This window comes from Lepidochelys kempii, chromosome 2, assembly GCF_965140285.1.
Source record: "Lepidochelys kempii isolate rLepKem1 chromosome 2, rLepKem1.hap1, whole genome shotgun sequence".
NCBI classification, from domain to species: domain Eukaryota; kingdom Metazoa; phylum Chordata; order Testudines; family Cheloniidae; genus Lepidochelys; species Lepidochelys kempii.
In genome coordinates, this window is record NC_136381.1 from 191,179,889 (window position 1) to 191,198,292 (window position 18,404).

The 18,404-nt window shown below is 41.0% G+C and overlaps 1 protein-coding gene across 7 annotated transcripts in view; it reads right to left on the reverse strand.

Annotated features, from left to right (window-relative positions):
• TMEM108 (transmembrane protein 108) overlaps positions 1-18,404 on the reverse strand; it is a 389,399-nt gene that overhangs the window by 307,597 nt on the left and 63,398 nt on the right. The window lies entirely within an intron of this gene.

Consider the following 18,404-nt stretch of genomic DNA (forward strand, 5'->3'; position numbering starts at 1 on the left):
ATTACATTGCAATATGTCCTTTTAGTAGCTCTACTTCTGTATATAGAAGTATTATAATATCCTCCAAATCATAGAAATGTACAGTAGCTTAGTTGCCATTGTTTCCATTGGATTTAACATGAAACTACTATGCAGTTATTGTGAAATATGGCACTGTGTTATGTTTCATATGAATAAGTATTGAGTTACTGTATTTGAAAGGGCTGATTTGTGCCTGGTATGGATTTTCTAGACTGGACACCAACATCCCACATAATGATGGCATAGCTGCCTGCCTCAAGTATTTACAAGACAATGGACAACCCTCAGAGATCCACCCCAAATACATCACCAAACTCATCCATTTCATCCTCATTCATAACAATTTTACATTCACCAACAAACACTTTGTCCAAACCATGGGAACAACCATGGGTACTAGGATGGCTCCCCTATATGCTAACCTCTTCATGGACCCCCTTGAAGAAGAATGTATTGACAAATGCACCATGAAACCAAAAATATACCTGAGATACATCAATATTTTCATCCTCTGGACAGGCAACTTAAATTCCCTCATAGATTTCCACCACAACTTCAGCCATCACACGTCCCATATGGGGTATTATCAAACCACTATAACCCATACTTAATGGGGAAATCTTTCCTGAACCCCCTCTTCTGGCCTTCAAACAACTCTCCAACCTCATCATCAGAAGAAAGCTCCCCACAGATCAGGACACACCTTTCAACATTCATGGGTCCTACACATGCTTATCACAACATATAGTGTACCTCATCCAGTGCACTAAATGCTCTAATAACTATGCAGGTGCAATCACTATGCTCTCAAATGAACTCACACAGGAAAATGGTAAAAGACAAAAACATCATATCACCTGTGGATGAACTCTTTTCACAAAGTGCTCACTTTCCATCTGACCTACCAGACCTCATCCTCAAAGCAAACCTGCATCACATCTTCAAAAGAACAGCCTGGGAACTCAATTTCATAACATTGCTAGACACTAAAAATCATGGTCTTAATAAAGACTGGATTTATGGTTTATTACAATAATCTGTAACCCACTAACCCCCTTTTTGTCCTATGACTACAGGGATGTTAATGGGCCACTTGAGCTTGAATGGTCCCTTATAATATGTGCTAACTACTTATGCTAAACTATCTGTTGCACTTTGTATTTAGCTGTGACACTCTTAGTACCTTTCGCAGAGAAAAAGAAGTACTCTTAGTACCTTTCCTGAAGAAGAGCTCTGCATAGCTCAAAAGCCTGTCTTTCTCTCCAACACAAGTTGGTCCAATAAAATATATTACCTCACGCACCTGGCCTTTCAAGACCATGAATATTTATATGTACGTGGAAGTGCTCATTTGGCTGACAGTCTGAAAAATGAGATTGAAAACAATCTGGTGTTTGATATTATTTGCTGGAGGATATGTGGACATTTGGGATGAGAAATATTCCTCAAATGCTTTCCCAATCATCTGGCTTACTTGAACAGGAAAAAAAAATCAGATAGTTATTGCAATTTCCCATGTATTCATGTTGTTAGTGTACACTGCGAACCAGATAAGTAAATGAGGCTCAACTTAACTTCTCATTTTCCAACCACAACTTGAGACACTAACAATTGAAGGAGCATGTGATATCCTGGTTTGCTGGTACAACCAGGTATTATAGTTAGACATCAACATGATATCAACTCCTTCAACAAATTTGGGAGTGCAAATGGGAGTCCAATCTCAACAACAACCCACCACAGATGAACTGAACAACATCTAGTATTTAACAGCAATTAACACTGTTTTATTTTCTAGCCTCTTCTAGTCATTTTCACATATGCAAATTGTACCAAACAAACATTCTGAGCTTAAACTGTTAACATCACCAAAAAATATGTATGTGTTGACAGGTTCATGACTCCACTGGAGAAAATGCTGTGATTTGATTTCGGATACAATTAGGTAATGAAAATATTAATAAAATTGAATACATAATTTCATTAAAGATCTAATACTGGTTGCACAGATAGGAAATAAGTGAAAATGGATTTGTCAACACCTGTAGATCCCTGTGATTGGGGAACTTTTGAGAAAAATAAGATAATTCTTTCTGGATGGTTTGTTGAATGATCAATAATTAAGCCATATGTTGACAGAAATGTTGACAGAAATGACCAGAATCTTTGCCACAATTTAAAACCAAACACAAAACTGAGTTCAATTAACTTTATTTTTCATTTAGCACTCATGAGAGCTGACTGAAAAAATGCTAATTATGTTTTCACTGGAAATTTTTAAAAAACTTTCCCCCAAAATTTCCTGTCAACATTTTTTGCTTTTTCAATTAAAAAAACCAAGCCTAACTACTTTTGTTTGTTACAAAAAATGTCATTTGAAAAACAAATGTCAGATTTAGGTTAAAAAGTGTACAGACAAATATTTAATATTTTTAACTGAAAAATAAATATTTTTTCCTCATTTTTCATCACAAAATGGAAAATTACAACCACAATGAATTTTTGTTTTGGTTTTGGTTGAAAAGCCATTTTTTGGCAAAAAACGTTTTGATGAAAAAAGTCGATCAGCTCTAGTAATACTAGTCTTTGCACAGACATCATACCTTTCACCTAAAGATTGCAAAACATTTTACCAACGGTAAACTTCACAACACCACTGTCATTATTATTTCCCTTTCACAAGAATGAAACTTAAACATGTTGTAGCCAAAGGAAATTTGATACTACAGTAATGCTTTACAAATTAATTAAATAGGCCACACATACCCTCTCATCATCACTTCTAGCCATGCTTTCCCACTTCCTGCTATCAACTGGGAAGTTGAGATGAATAGAGAATTAGCAAAATGTGCGTGCAACACCATTATTTGAGCTAGCATTAATTAATACACTGGGGAGGACTATGTCATCACTCTGAAATCAGAGTCTAATAGATAAGGGATTTAGAATTATTTAGGTTTCTTTAAAGTGTGCAGTGAGGGAGCAACTTATTACCCCCTGTGACAGACCCAGACCAGTGGGATACAGGAGTCTGGTAGAAAGCAAATATATTGGCCACTGGATGAACAGTTTTCTGTTCCCTGAGTGACCAGAGCAGGGGCTGCCCTAGAGCAATCAGGAACCTGCCAAAACCAATTAAGACAGGCAAGCTAATCAAGACACCTGGAGCCAATTAAGAACTTTCTAGATTCAGTTATGGCAGGCAGGCTAATCAGGACACCTGGTTTAAAAAGGACCTACCATCAGTTAGTAGGGGAGCATGCCAGGAGCAGGAAGTGAGAAGGCGTGCTGCTGGAGGAGTGAAGAGTTCAAGCATGATCAGGCTTCAGGAGGAAGATCCTGCAGTGAGGATAAAGAAGGTGCTGGGGGGAAGGCAATGGGGAAGTAGCCCAGGAAGTTGTAGCTGTCACGCAGCTGATGCAGGGAACATTATGGCCAGTTGCTATCCACAGGGCCCTGGGCTGGAACCTGGTGTAGAGGGTGGGCCCAGGTTCCCCCCCAGCCCCATCCCTCCAACTCCTGATCAGACACAGGAGGAGTCGAACCTGGTCTGTGAGAAACACCAGAACGGAAGGTCTAAATTGCAAAGGGATCTGCCCTGTCCCCAACCCACTAGGTGGGACACAGGGACTGCGGGGATTGTTCTCCGTTCCCCCCATGCTCGCCAGTGATGAGGTTAGCTGAGTGGATGGCAGGTTTGAGCCACTAGCAAGAGTGGCCAAACTGAGGGCTGCTGTGAATCTCTGAGGCAAGCAAATCCCCCAATAAGCACAGGACCCACCGAGGCAGAGGAGAAACTTTGTCACACCCCTTAAAAGAGAGTGCCATCCAGACTTGCACGTCATTTGGGAAAGCAGTTGAAAATGTAGAGCGTAGGATTAGCTTAAACTAGTTATACTGTTTTCTGGCTTCTTCTCCACTAACGATGTTAGTGGCAAATAGGTGGGGGCAAGGGAAAAGCCAAACCAAACTCCAAGATAATAGAGCAGATTTATTTTAAATTGGAAACAGAAGGAAAGGAAATAGAGACACCTTTAAAAAACAGGTTTAATCATAGGTTCCTCATGGAACATTTATTGTGTTACTAATTGAGACCTTAGGGAAAGCTGATACAGTGACAAGTGTCTGCAAGTAAAGGAGAAAAAAGGAATTGCAGTTACTCCAGCCAAATCACATATAAAACAGCAGCAACAACTAGGCCCCTGATATGGCAATGAGGACCTCACAGACCGAGGGGTGCACCCATGCTGTCCTCAATGCAAGATCAGAGCCTGGGACATCATCCAGCAACCAGTGAATCATCTGACAACATCACCTGCCTGGATATTGGTATTGCTCCTCATACAGATAGACAAAGTCTGCTACAAGACAGGAATAATCCTAGCACACCAAGGACTTTCTTAAAATTCTGAGTTTTCTCAGTCATAGTGCAATTTATTATTAGAAATCACTGATCAGATATGGTAGCTGTGACAAAGCTCTGTCCTTCCCCCCATGGGTCCTGCGTTTCCTGGTGGATTTCGCTAGCCTCAGAGGCTCACTGTGACCCTCCACGTAACCCTTCTTTCTCTAGAGACAAGGGTCACAGTCTACTGAGCCATTTTCATCATAAGCCAGTGAGGGAGGTGAGGAGAAGTTATCCTTCCTTGCACAGTCTCTGTTGTCTCCCAGTCTCAGTGATTAATCAGGGGGCAAAGGTGGGGGGAGCCCAGGCCCACCCTCTACTCCGGGCTCCAGCCCAGGGACCCTAATAGTATCAGCTATGGTAGCTGACCTTTTAGAAACATGACATGTACAATTCCCTGGGCTACTTCCCCCACAGCAGCCTTCACTTCCTCAAGCTCCACTTCATCCTTACCTCAGGGCCTCCTTCCTTGTGCCTGATATGGTGTGTACTACTCAGTCTCTCCAACAGCGCAACTTCCTCCCACAGCTCCTGACATACACCCCCACCTGACTGACTGGGAGGCTTTTAACTAGTTTCAGCCAGCCCCTGATTGGCTTCAGGTGTCCCAATCAACCTAGCATTCTCCCTGCCTTCTGGAAAGTTCTTAATTGGCCCCAGGTGTCTTAATTGACCTGGAGCAGTTGCCATTTCACTTAACCTGGTACCAGGGATTTGTTTAGCCTGGAGCTAATATATCTACCTCCCACTACTTTTCTGTAGGCGCTGTCCAGGGTTCTCTGCTCGGTGACCCCGTCCGGTTCCCTCCATCTGACCCTTTGATTGAGGGGAAGAGCGAGAGACCCCAGCCCCAGCCGTTGCCGCTGTGGATACCATCATCACTGTCACCTAGGAGGGGTCCTATCACACGTGGTGTACGTTCCCTCCACCCCCAAACCGCCCACCCTGCAGCCATGCCCATCTTGTCGGGCACTCTCAGGAAAGGAATAATCGGTGACACTGGGCGTGGCACTAGGTAACTCGAGGGGGTGGAAGACAATGAGTGTCGAGGAAGCCGCCTCGCTCTAGGCCACCAGGTAACTCAGGAGGGTGGAAGACCATGAGTGTCGAGGAAGCCCCCCGGCTCTGGGCCCAGGGTAGCCTGAACACTTCTCCCTCCTGAAGGCTGCTGTGTTATACCTTGTGTTTGAATCATAGAATCATAGAATATCAGGGTTGGAAGGGACCTCAGGAGGTCATCTAGTCCAACCCCCTGCTCAAAGCAGGACCAATCCCCAATTAAATCATCCCAGCCAGAGCTTTGTCAAGCCTGACCTTAAAAACTTCTAAGGAAGGAGATTCTACCGCCTCCCTAGGTAATGCATTCCAGTGTTTCACCACCCTCCTAGTGAAAAAGTTTTTCCTAATATCCAACCTAAACCTCCCCCACTGCAACTTGAGACCATTAGTCCTTGTCCTGTCCTGTCCTACCACTGAGAATAGTCTAGAACCATCCTCTCTGGAACCACCTCTCAGGTAGTTGAAAGCAGCTATCAAATCCCCCCTCATTCTTCTCTTCTGCAGACTAAACAATCCCAGTTCCCTCAGCCTCTCCTCATAACTCATGTGTTCCAGACCCCTAATCATTTTTGTTGCCCTTCGCTGGACTCTCTCCAATTTATCCACATCCTTCTTGTAGTGTGGGGCCCAAAACTGGACACAGTACTCCAGATGAGGCCTCACCAATGTCAAATAGAGGGGGACGATCACGTCCCTCGATCTGCTCGCTATGCCCCTACTTATACATCCCAAAATGCCATTGGCCTTCTTGGCAACAAGGGCACACTGCTGACTCATATCGAGCTTCTCGTCCACTGTCACCCCTAGGTCCTTTTCCGCAGAACTGCTGCCTAGCCATTCGGTCCCTAGTCTGTAGTTGTGCATTGGGTTCTTCCGTCCTAAGTGCAGGACCCTGCACTTATCCTTATTGAACCTCATCAGATTTCTTTTGCCCAATCCTCCAATTTGTCTAGGTCCCTCAGTATCCTATCCCTGCCCTCCAGCGTATCTACCACTCCTCTCAGTTTAGTATCAGTTTAGTTTAGTATTTTGCTTTTGTTTTGTTGCATAGTTTTGCTTTATCCTTTTTGGTGATTCCTTGTAAGTGTTACACAAATAAAATTCTTTTCTGCTTAAAAAAAAACAAACAAAAAAAAACCACTGTCCTGCTGACCCCAGGCTAGCCTGAACACTTCTCCCTCCTGAAGGCTGCTGTGTTATACCTTGTGTTTGCTTTTGTTTTGTTGCATAGTTTTCCTTTACCCTTTTTGATGATTCCTTGTAAGTGTTACACAAATAAAATTCTTTTCTGCTTCAAAAAAAAACAAACAAACTACTTTTCTATAGCCATCTGGCCTTGCCCTGTCACATAGTGTTGATTGATTGTGACTATATCCTTGGGGAAAGTCTGACAGAATTTAAAAGAAAATTATGAACTTTCTAAGTGTTTTTTTGGACCACCTACAGAATATAACAGAAAATTGTATTCCTGCCATAGAACACCATAAGATGTTTTTAAAAAACCTGTAGAACAGATATCATTCTTTACTAAATATGTTTCTATAGATTTTAAGAGTAATATATATAGAACCCAACTGAGTTCATCTCTATTGAATTGTGTAGGATTTTTTCATTGGGATAATGTGTTGATCTCCTGCCTCTCTTAAATTACTCCATTATTATATTGACAGGAAAAACAACAGGATAAAGAGCTCAGAAGCTTCTGTGTGTAATTCTGAGGCACTCCAGAAGGACCTATCATAACAAGTGATTGGGCAATATGATGACAAGATGAAATTCAATGTAGAAAATTGCAAGGTAATGTCTGTTAGAAAGAACAATTTAAACTACACATACACATTGGTGAATTTTGAATTAGTAACTTGTAACCTCTCAGGAAAAAGATCTAGGAGTCATTTAGGACAGCTGATTGAAGACATCTGCTCAATGTGTAGCAGCAGCCAAAAAATGTGTGCACAATATTGAGGTGGATTAAGAAGAAAATAATGAAGAATAATAAAAATGTTATAATGCCCTTATCAAAATCCTTGATGCATCCTAACTTTGAATAGTGCATTAAGGTATGGTGATCTCATCTCAAAAATGACATAGCAGAATTACAATAAGGACAAAAAAACCACATAGAAGACCGTTAGGGGTGCATGGAGATTGTGGGAGGAGTTTTCAATACAAGGAGCAGCTAAAGAAGATTAAGAACATTTAGCCTGGCCAAATCTGTCTTCCAACCTTCATGTCATATTCAGATTAATAGGCAAAGGAAACGGAAGGGGTTCCACTTCATAGGAATGGCTTGGAAGATGGAGAGCAGGATGTGGGGAGCCCATAGATGAGGGACTACATCATAGCCATAGAGCTATACTCCACAGGGGCAGCGTCTGTGCTGGCATGAAAGAAATCAACGGTTTAGCAAGGAGTTCTGAAGCTATGTAAATTCTGCCAAAACTAACATGGGGTGTGGAAACAGGATTCTATCCCATCAAACATCACAGAACACCTCTATAAAAAGCCCATTGCTTTAGCTTTGCATGGGGCCAACATTTGGACCTTTAAAAAGAAGTAGAATAAGGGGGATTTCATGACAGCAGCATATGCAATTATAAATGGTACAGAAACCCTCTTAGTTACCCTGTCCTATTACATAAGAACTAGCTGGCACACAGTTCTGTTTTTAATTGAAATCAATATATTTAAAAATGTAGAAAAACATCAAAAATATTTATAATAAATTTCAATTGGTATTCTATTATTGTTTAAGAGTGCGATTAAAATTGTGATTAATCACTATTAATATTTTAATCAAGTTAATTTGTTTTGAGTTAATTGCTTGAGTTAACTGAGATTAATTGACGCCCCTTTTTTCTTTAATGAGAAGACAGACCATAAAAAGACTGATGTACAGATGAATTAAACTCAGGAACAAAATTAAGACTGTATATCTTTTTAGGTGACAAATCTGAGGAACTGTCGCAGATTGGTGTGTCATCAGAGGAGGTTTTGGAACAAATTGATAAACTAAACAGTAATAAGTCACCAGGACCGTATGGTATTCACCCAAGAGCTCTGAAGGAACTAGGGTTGCCATGCGTCTGGTTTTCGACCGGAACGCCCAGTCGAAAAGAGTTCCTGGTGGCTGTGGTCAGCTCAGCTGACTGGGCCGTTAAAAGTCTGGTCAGCAGCATAGCGGGGCTAAGACAGGCTCCCTGCCTGCCCTGGCTCCGTGCAGCTCCCAGAAGCGGCCGGCATGTCCCTGCGGCTCCTAGGTGGAGGGACAATCAGGGAAGATCCATGCACTACCCTCTCCCTCAGTGCTGGCTCCAGGGCTCCCATTGGCCGGGAACCACGGCCAATGGGAGCTGCAGGGGCAGCACTTGCAGGCAGAGCCCCCTGACTCCTCCACCTAGGAGCCGCAGATTGCTTCCAGGAGCTGCGTGGAGCCAGGACAGGCAGGGAGCCTTTCTTAGCTTGAGTCCGTTCCCCAATCCCACTCTTTCACCCTAACCCACTGCCCCAGGACAGAGCCCCCTCCCACCCCTAACTCCCTCCCACAGCTTGCACCCAAACCCCCTTCCCCAGGACAGAGCCCCCTCCTGCACCCCACCCTCTGCCACATCCCTGCACCCCTCCCGCACCCTAGCTCCCTCCCAGAGCCTGCACCCCTGCCCCAGCCCTAAGCCCCCTCCCAGAGCCTGCACCCTGTACCCTCTCCTGCACCCCAACCCCCTACCCCATCCCTGAGCCCTCTCCTGCATGCCAAACTCCTCATCCCCGGCCCCAAAGACTGCACCCTCAGCCAGAGCCCACAACTCCTCCTGCACCCCACCCCCAGCCCAGTGAAAGTGAGTGAGAGTGGGGGAGAGCAAGCAACGGTGGGAGGGCAGATAACTGAGTGGGGGCGGGGCTTCAAAGAAGGGGTGCGGAAGTAGTGTTCGGTTTTGTGCGATTAGAAAGTTGGCATCCCTAGAAGGAACTCAAAGGTGAAATTGTGGAACTATTAAATGTAGTTTGAAGAACAGGAGTACTTGTGGCACCTTAGAGACTAACAAATTTATTTGAGCATAGGCTTTTGTTGGGCTACAGCTCACTTCATAGGATGCATAGAAACCTATAATTTAAATCAGCATCTGTAGCAAATGACTGGAGGATAGCTAATGTGACGCCACTTTTTAAAAAGGGCTCCAGAGGTGATCGCAGCAAATACAGGCTGGTAAGCCTGATTTCAGTACCAGTCAAATTAGTTGAAACTATAGTAAAGAACAAAATTGTCAGACACATAGATGAACATAATTTGTGTGGGAAGAGTCAACATGGTTTTTGTAAAGGGAAATCATGCCTCACCAATCTACTAGAATTCTTTGAGCGGGGCCAACAAGCATGGGGATCCAGTGGATATAGTGTACTTAGATTTTCAGAAAGCCTTGACAAGGTCCCTCACAAAAGGCTCTTAAGCAAATTAAGCTGCCATGGGATAAGAGGGAAGGTCCTCTCATGGACTGGTAAGTGTTTAAAAGATAGGAAACAAGGGGTAAGAATAAATGGCCAGTTTTCAGAATGGAGAGAGGTAAATAGTGGTGTTCCTCAGGGGTCTGTATTGGGACCAGTCCTATTCAACATATTCATAAATTATCTGGAAAAAGGGACAAACAGTGAGTTGGCAAAATTTGCAGATGATACAAAACTACTCAAGATAGTTAAGTCCCAGGCAGACTGCAAAGAGCTACAAAAGCATCTCTCAAAACTGAGTGACTGGGCAACAAAATGACAGATGAAATTCAATGTTGATAAATCCAAAGTAATGCACATTGGAAAACATAATCCCAACTATACATATAAAATTATGGGGTCTAAATTAGCTGTTACCACCCAAGAAAGAGATCTTGGAGTCATTGTGGATAGTTCTCTGAAAACATCCACTCAATGTGCAGCGGCTGTCAAAAAAGCTAACAGAATGTTGGGAATCATTAAGAACGGGATAGATAATACGACAGAAAATATCATAGTGCCTTTATATAAATCCATGGTAAGCCCACATCTTGAATACTGTGTGCAGATGCGGTCACCCCATCTCAAAAAAGATATATTGGAATTGGAAAAGTTTCAGAAAAGGGCAACAAAAATGATTAGGGATATGGAACGGCTTCCATATGAGGAGAGATTAATAAGATTGGAACTTTTCAGCTTGCAAAATAAATGACTAAGGGACATGAAAGAGGTCTATAAAATCATGACTGGTGTGGAGAAAGTAAATAAGGAAGTGTTATTTACTCCTTCTCATAACACAAGAACTAGGGGTCACCAAATGAAATTAATAGGCAGCAGGTTTAACACAAGCAAAAGGTAAACGACTGCCTAGGAAGGAGTACGGCGGAAAGGGATCTGGTGGTCATATTGGATCACAAGCTAAATATGAGTCAACAGTGTAACACGGTTGCAAAAAAAGCAAACATCATTCTGGGATGTATTAGCAGGAGTATTGTAAGCAAGACACGAGAAGTAATTCTTCTGCTCTACTCCATGGTAGCCAGGATGAGCAGGATGAGCAGGGATGGTGTCCCGAGCCTCTGTTTGCCAGAAGCTAGGAATGGGTGACAGGAGATGGATCACATGATGATTACCTGTTCTGTTCATTCACTCTGGGGCACCTGGTATTGGCTACTGTCAGAAGACAAAAAGAAAAGGAGTACTTGTGGCACCTTAGAGACAAACAAATTTATTTGAGCATAAGCTTTCGTGAGCTACAGCTCACTTCATAAATTTGTTAGTCTCTAAGGTGCCACAAGTACTCCTTTTCTTTTTGTGGATACAGACTAACACGGCTGTTACTCTGAAACCTGTCAGAAGACAGAATACTGGGCTATGTGGACCTTTGGTCTGACCATTCTTATGTTCTTATCTTGTTCTGCACTACGTGAAGTTAAACATTATGAAAATGTTCTATAGAATAGGACTGAAGCCAATAGGATTTCTACAGATATTGCTCTAAAACCTTCAAATTTTAATAATAGACAATAGATGTCATTACATACATTTTTGAAGAATCTTATAGAAATAATATTTAATTATACAGGATGGATCCAACAACCTACAGAAAGGTTACTTTTTAAAAGTTATTTTCCATATAGATCAGATGAAAGTGGATTTGCAGATTGCATTTCATATAGTTAAGATGGGACACACTATTAGAAACTATTATTAGCAGAGATGGGTCCAAACCAAAACCCCAGATCTAAACACCCTTGCACTTCTCAGAGGTTTAAATTAGGGCTATCAATTAATCGCAGTTAACTTACACGATTAACTCAAAAAAATTAATCGCAATTTAAAAAATTAATCACGATTAATCACACTGTTAAACAATAGAATACCAATTGAAATTTGTTAAATATTTTTGAATGTTTTTCTACATTTTCAAACATTGATTTATATTACAACACAGAATACAAAGTGTACAGTACTCACTTTATATTATTTTAATTATAAATTTTTGCATTGTAAAAATGATAAACAAAATAGTATTTTTCAATTCACCTCACACAAGTACTGTAGTGCAATCTCTTTATCATGAAAGTGCAACTTACAAATATAGATTTTTTTTGTTACATAACTGCTCTCGAAAAAAAATAAAACTTTAGAGCCTACAAGTCCACTCAGTCCTACTTCTCATTCAGCCAACTGCTAAGAAAAACAAGTTTGTTTACATTTACAGGAGATGCTGCTGTCTCTGCTTATTTACAATGTCACCTGAAAGTGAGAACAGGTGTTTTAAAGGCACTTTTGTAGCAGGCGTAGCAAGGTATTTATGTGCCAGATATGCTAAACATTCATATGCCCCTTCATGCTTTGGCCACCATTCCAGAGGACATGCTTCCATGCTGATGATGCTCATTAAAAAATAATACGTTAATTAAATTTGTGACTGAGCTGCTTGGGGGAGAATTGTATGTCTCCTGCTCTGTTTTACCCACATTCTGCCATATATTTCATGTTACAGCAGTCTCGGATGATGACCCAGCACATGTTCATTTTAAGAACACTTTCACAACAGATTTGACAAAACGCAAAGAAGACACCAATGTGAGATTTCTAAAAATAGCTACAGCACTCGACCCAAAATCTGAGAGGGACGAAGTGTTGAGCATGCTTTCAAAAGTCTTAAAAGAGCAACACTCAGATGTGGAAACTGTATTACCCAAACCACTAAAAAAGAAAATCAACCTTCTGCTGGTGGCATCTGATTCAGGTGATGAAAATGAACATGCATCGGTCCACTCTGCTTTAGATCATTATCGAGCAGAACCCATCATCAGCATGGACGCATATCCTACAGCTCTAAAGTTTTACATTGTTTTATTTTTCAATGCAGTTATTTTTTGTACATAATTCTACATTTGTAAATTAAACTTTTATGATAGAGAGATTGCACTACAGTACTTGTATGAGGTGAATTGAAAAATATTATTTCTTTTGTTTTTTACAGTGCAAATATTTGTAATCAAAAATAAATATAGAGTGAGCACTCTACACTTTGTATTCTGTGTTGTAATTGAAATCAATATATTTGAAAAATATAGAAAACACCCAAAAATATTTAAATAAATGGCATTCCATTATTGTTTAACAATGCAATTAATCACAATTATTTTTTAATTATGTGATTAATCATGATTAATTTTTTAATCACTTAACAGCCCTAGTTTAAACCTATTCTATTGAAATGGATATACAGTGTCCATCACTGTGGTATCCAGTGCCTGGATCTGGATCCCCAACCAAAATCTGACTGACATAAATCTCTATAATAGGCCGCTGACACATGGTCACTACCTCCCAAGCACCTCCTCCTGGCCTCTGGCCCATTTCTTTTTAAACTAGATATTATAATAGTAGGATTTTATGTCTGTATAATTCTGTATCTAAGCTGATTTCAAGGCAGTAACAGACTTTTTAGGGTCACCACTTTGTTGTAGGTTTAACATTTTAAAAAAAGTAAAAGAATGAAATAATTGTTTTGCTTTTGCATTGCAACTTGATGTTCCTGTTCAAATGTTCTATGTAAATCAGTTCTGTTTTGTGTGTGAATGAGGAATGTGTGTGTTAGAAGATAAGTGTGAAGGCCATCACCGAACCAGATGTTCTAGGGAGGAACTGAGGACAGATGCAAGGGCACCAGAAGATTACAACACGCCCCTATTGAAGAGGGCAGATTGACGACTCTAAAGATGAGACGGGCACCTATCAATGGGGACAAGATAACTGTGATCAAAACCAGCATGGGATAACTCCCTGAGAGACTTAATGAAAGAACAGGATAAAGAATGAGAAGGACAATTTAAGAAAACAAGCACTCGTCAAACAACAATTGATTATAGCACGATGGTGCAAAACTCATTGGTCCCAATGAAGGAAAATCACTAGATAAAAAGGGTGCCTTGCCATGAAACTTTGGGTTTGTCCTGCCAAGACTTCCCCGAAGCATCGTGTCACGACCAACAGAACCCAGCTCCTACCTACCTGTGATCAACCTAGCTGGCCACTACATTGATCCAGACTCTGGACTGGTAATTGTAACATCGACTGGCAGGACAGAGAGTGTGTGTGTGTGTGTGTGTTTGAATGCATATGCTAATTGTTGCATCTTCAATAATTGCGGCGTATTTTCCCCTGAGAAAGATCCTGTGTGCTTCTTATAAGCATAACAGTATGATCCAGGCAGTCCTCTCACTTTCTGACTTTGCCTTTTGATTTTCTCCATCAGTTATTAGATACAGAACATACTCCACCCCACCCGAAATTCATACAGTTTTATACCTTATCCTGACAATCAACAGAAAGTCTTTTGCACTATCAGGTCTTGTGGCAGCTTTATCCAGGAATTCCCATCAGTCTTTCACCCTTGTTCTCACCCCTTTTCCAGGAAATCCTTACAAAAACCTTCACTCTCTTCTTCAGTTCCTTCCCCTCTTTCAAGGACTCCTGCAGGAGCCTTCAATCTCGCTGTAATTTCCTTCTCCCCAGGTCACCATGGGCTCTTTTCCAGTCTCTAGCCAGCCTTCCCTCACTTCTTCTCCATTGAGCTTCCCCTCTGACTTTTATAGAAGCCAGCTATCCCTCATTAGGCCTGATTAGATGGTCCATAATTAGTCACAGGTGGGCTGAACCGCTCTCCTCTTAAAGGGGACAGGCCCATCTTGGACAGCCATAAAAAACAAAAAATGCTAGTCCAAACCACTACTGTAGAATCCTATTGTACCCACTATCAATACTGGGCACTTATATAGTATCTTTGTTGTTGCGTGGTGGGGTTTATGCACAAGATCATAACAGCATGATATGTGTTCATGTACTGTCCTGCTCCAGAGAATGAGGCTACCTGAATGAGAGCTTTTAGAGTGTACCTTTTCCAGCTAAAGGTATATATGAAGTAAAATTGGTGTGTTTTGGCAATACAGCTTGAATGTTTTCTTGACATGAAAAATAGACAATTTTAAAGAATAGTTGAGATTTTCAGAGCAGTGCAGGGAATTTTACCACACATATTCCATTAATTTTAATAGTAATATTTTTAAGGGAAGATGTGTGGCTAAATCCCTTTAACTGCTTTGAAAATCTCAACTCATAAGAACAAATTAGTACTTCTCTAGAGATCAGAAAGCATTTTATGAACATTAATGAATTTAGCTTTATATGACACAAAACTCTCTCAAGTCGATATCATCCCCATTTCATAGATGGAGAAAGTGGGGCATAGTGAGGTTAAGGTAAAAACATTTAAATGTCCAGTAATTTTGGGTACCTATATGTAAGTGCCCAATTTACGATCTAGAATAAGATTTTCAAAAGACTCATGCAATTAAAAAATGTTTTTGCCCGTGATGACCAGGAACATAGTTAGCAAAGAATTCTTCTCTGATTTAATACATTGCAGGGGGTTTCCACTTATGCCCTGATCTTTCAAAGACTTATTTACACCTGTGGATAGCTTTAAGCACATGAGTACTCCTATTGAATACAGTGGGACTGTTCACATACTTATAGGTAAGCACATGTATAAGTCATTAAGGACTGGGGCCTGAGACCTATCTTACATGTTTCCTAGTGGGGTTTTATTTTATTTCATTTTGAGTTTTTGAATGCTTCTTTGACAATATTCTATTTATTTCACATTAACATTTAATCAAGCAAAAATTTTCATTTTAAAACCTGGCTCAATGCATTTTATACCATATAAACAAACACACATGACTATATGGTGTTTTAAAAAAAATCTTGCACAAACACATTACTTATCTGCTAAATAATTCAGCATAACCTTAAGATACATATGTATGAACTTTTTAAAAGTATACAACCAACCAGTCAAAACCAAACAGCCACATGGTATTGATTTAGTAAAACAATGAAAGCATCAAACTATTGGTTCACATTCATCAATATAACTTGTGGTTTTGGTATTCACGTCATAAAGGTTTAAATCCTGGGTATCACCTCAATGATAATGAACCAAAATCCATATCAATCAATACACAGTCTATTTTTTGTAATTAACTTCAAGATCATTGTTACCGTTTCTCTTTTCCCAGTGTCCACATTTCCCAGTGACAACAACTGACTTATTTCTATAGGTGCTGGAAGTAGGAGTGCTGGCACACCCCCTGGCTTGAAGTGGTTTCCATCAGATAAAGGGTTTACAGTTTGGTTCAATGGCTCTCAGCACTCCAACTATGCAAATTATTCCAGCACCCCTGCTTATTTCTCCATGTTTTAGCAGAAAACTTTTTATCTCAAGGCAGGAAAGCAGAGAAATGACTGTTTTATATTTTTTTTTTTATTTTTAGAAACCTATAACTAATTTTAAAATTAAATACAGTCAGAGTGAGACAACAGCTACAGAATCCTCAAACTTCTGAACTACTTTAAAATTGCAATGGACATTTCTTGAATACTAGCTAAGGTCAGGATAATCTAGTACACGACTGGGTTTACAGACAGTCAGATAACATACTGTTAAGACAACTTTTAAAAGAAACAAGTTGCAAAAAGGAGACGGTAAGACAAAAGCAGCACCAGAAAAAACAGGAATCCAAGACAAGCTTCACTATTATACCTTTCAGGAAATCTCAACAGGTATTGGGCCAAATCCTGACAGTCTTTACTCAGGTAAATTAGTGGGAGTTTTGCCTGAATAATGACTAAATAAAAGATAACAGAATTTGGTTCACTTCCTTTATGCTTTTAAATAAAGCTCTCTGAAACTGAAGGCTTTTGAACAGCTGAAAATATTTAACACTTAGATTTAACATTGGAGAATAAGATACCACTTCTAGGCTCAGGATACACAGATGACAAAAAATAAGAAGATGCAAAAGGTTTGTGAGTCTCACAGTCCGCTTGGAGGCAATTGAAGAATATAGCTGCACTGCCTTTTCAGAAGAGTGGCAGACACAAGATATTCTGGGTTTTCCACCAAAAACTATTTGGGGAAATTTAGTGCAAGAGTATGAAAAGCATGGATATTTTCCTTCAAATTCAACTATGGTAAGAAAGATATGCCCATGACCAAACAATTGGTGAATTATTAACACTGCTGATTAGACAAATTATAATCATCTCACTGTTACTTTGTGCTCCTCTATCTCTCAAGCATTATCCCTCGGAGGCGGGTAGGAGTTCACGGATGTGTAGATTTCAACACTGCTCTGCCGAACCCAGGATTGTACCTGGCCTGCTGAGTGATGGCACAGTGAGCCGTGAACATGTGCACTGAGGACGACATCGCGGCTCGACAGATGTCCTGGATCGGGAAGTGTGCCAGGAAGGCCGCTGAAGATGCCTGAGCTCTGGTCAAGTGGGCTCTGACAATTGGCAGTGGAGGGACTCCCGCCAACTCATAGCAGGTCCGCATGCAAGAGGTGATCCAGTTAAAAATCCTCTTGGTGGACACCGGGAGGCCCTTCATCCTATTAGCTGTAGAGATGAAAAGCTGAGTCGACTGATGGAAAGGCTTTGTCCGATCTAGGTAGAAAGCCAGGGCCCTTCTTATGTCCAAAGTGTGGAGGCACCTCTCTTCACTAGTCTCATGGGGCTTAGGGCAGAAGACTGGAAAGAAGATATCCTGGCTCATGTGAAAGTAGACACCACCTTAGGAAGGAAGGCTGGGTGGGGCCGGAGCTGGACCTTGTCCTTATAGAAGACCATGTATGGCGGTTCTGAGGTCAGGGCTTGGAGCCTCGCCTCGCCGACGTCACTGCCACCAGGAAAGCTATCTTCCATGGTAGGTGAGATGGGGGCATGAGGCTAAAGGCTCAAAAGGCAGGCCACTCTTTAAGCCACTCTTCTAGCTGGGGCAGGAGAGAAAGAAGATGGAGGGAGTCAGAGAGGGGGAGGCAGAAATTCCAAAGAACTATATAGTGAGGCAGAAAAAGAGTTAGGGGAGACAGAGAGAAACCAAGAGAGGAGAAGTGATAGACTTTATTGGTGGGGGTTTATATAAATTAAGCAATTATTTATTTATGCACACTGACTGAATATGCACACTAGGACATTACATCTGTTACATGAATCTCCAGCTTTCTGAACCTAAAGCCTTAACAGGCATGTAGACCTGACATAAGGGGAACCCATCGGTGGAGCTGGCTCTATGACAACCTCATACAGCCTCTCCCCACTCCCATGGAGGAGTCATGTAGGAATGGCCAAGGAAAAGCCCTGTGTTAGTACCTGTTAGTAAATAGTAAACTTTGTAGTCCTCTTTCTGATGTATGTTAATTTTTTTCACATATTAAACTATTCTCCCAAAATCTTTATGGGATTAGCAAAATATGTTTTAATCCTAAAGCAAGAGAGTGTTGGTTATTAATCTGTGAGTGACCTGAATTCAGAATCTCCATGTGATCAAATATCAGACTGTACTTCATTATGACTG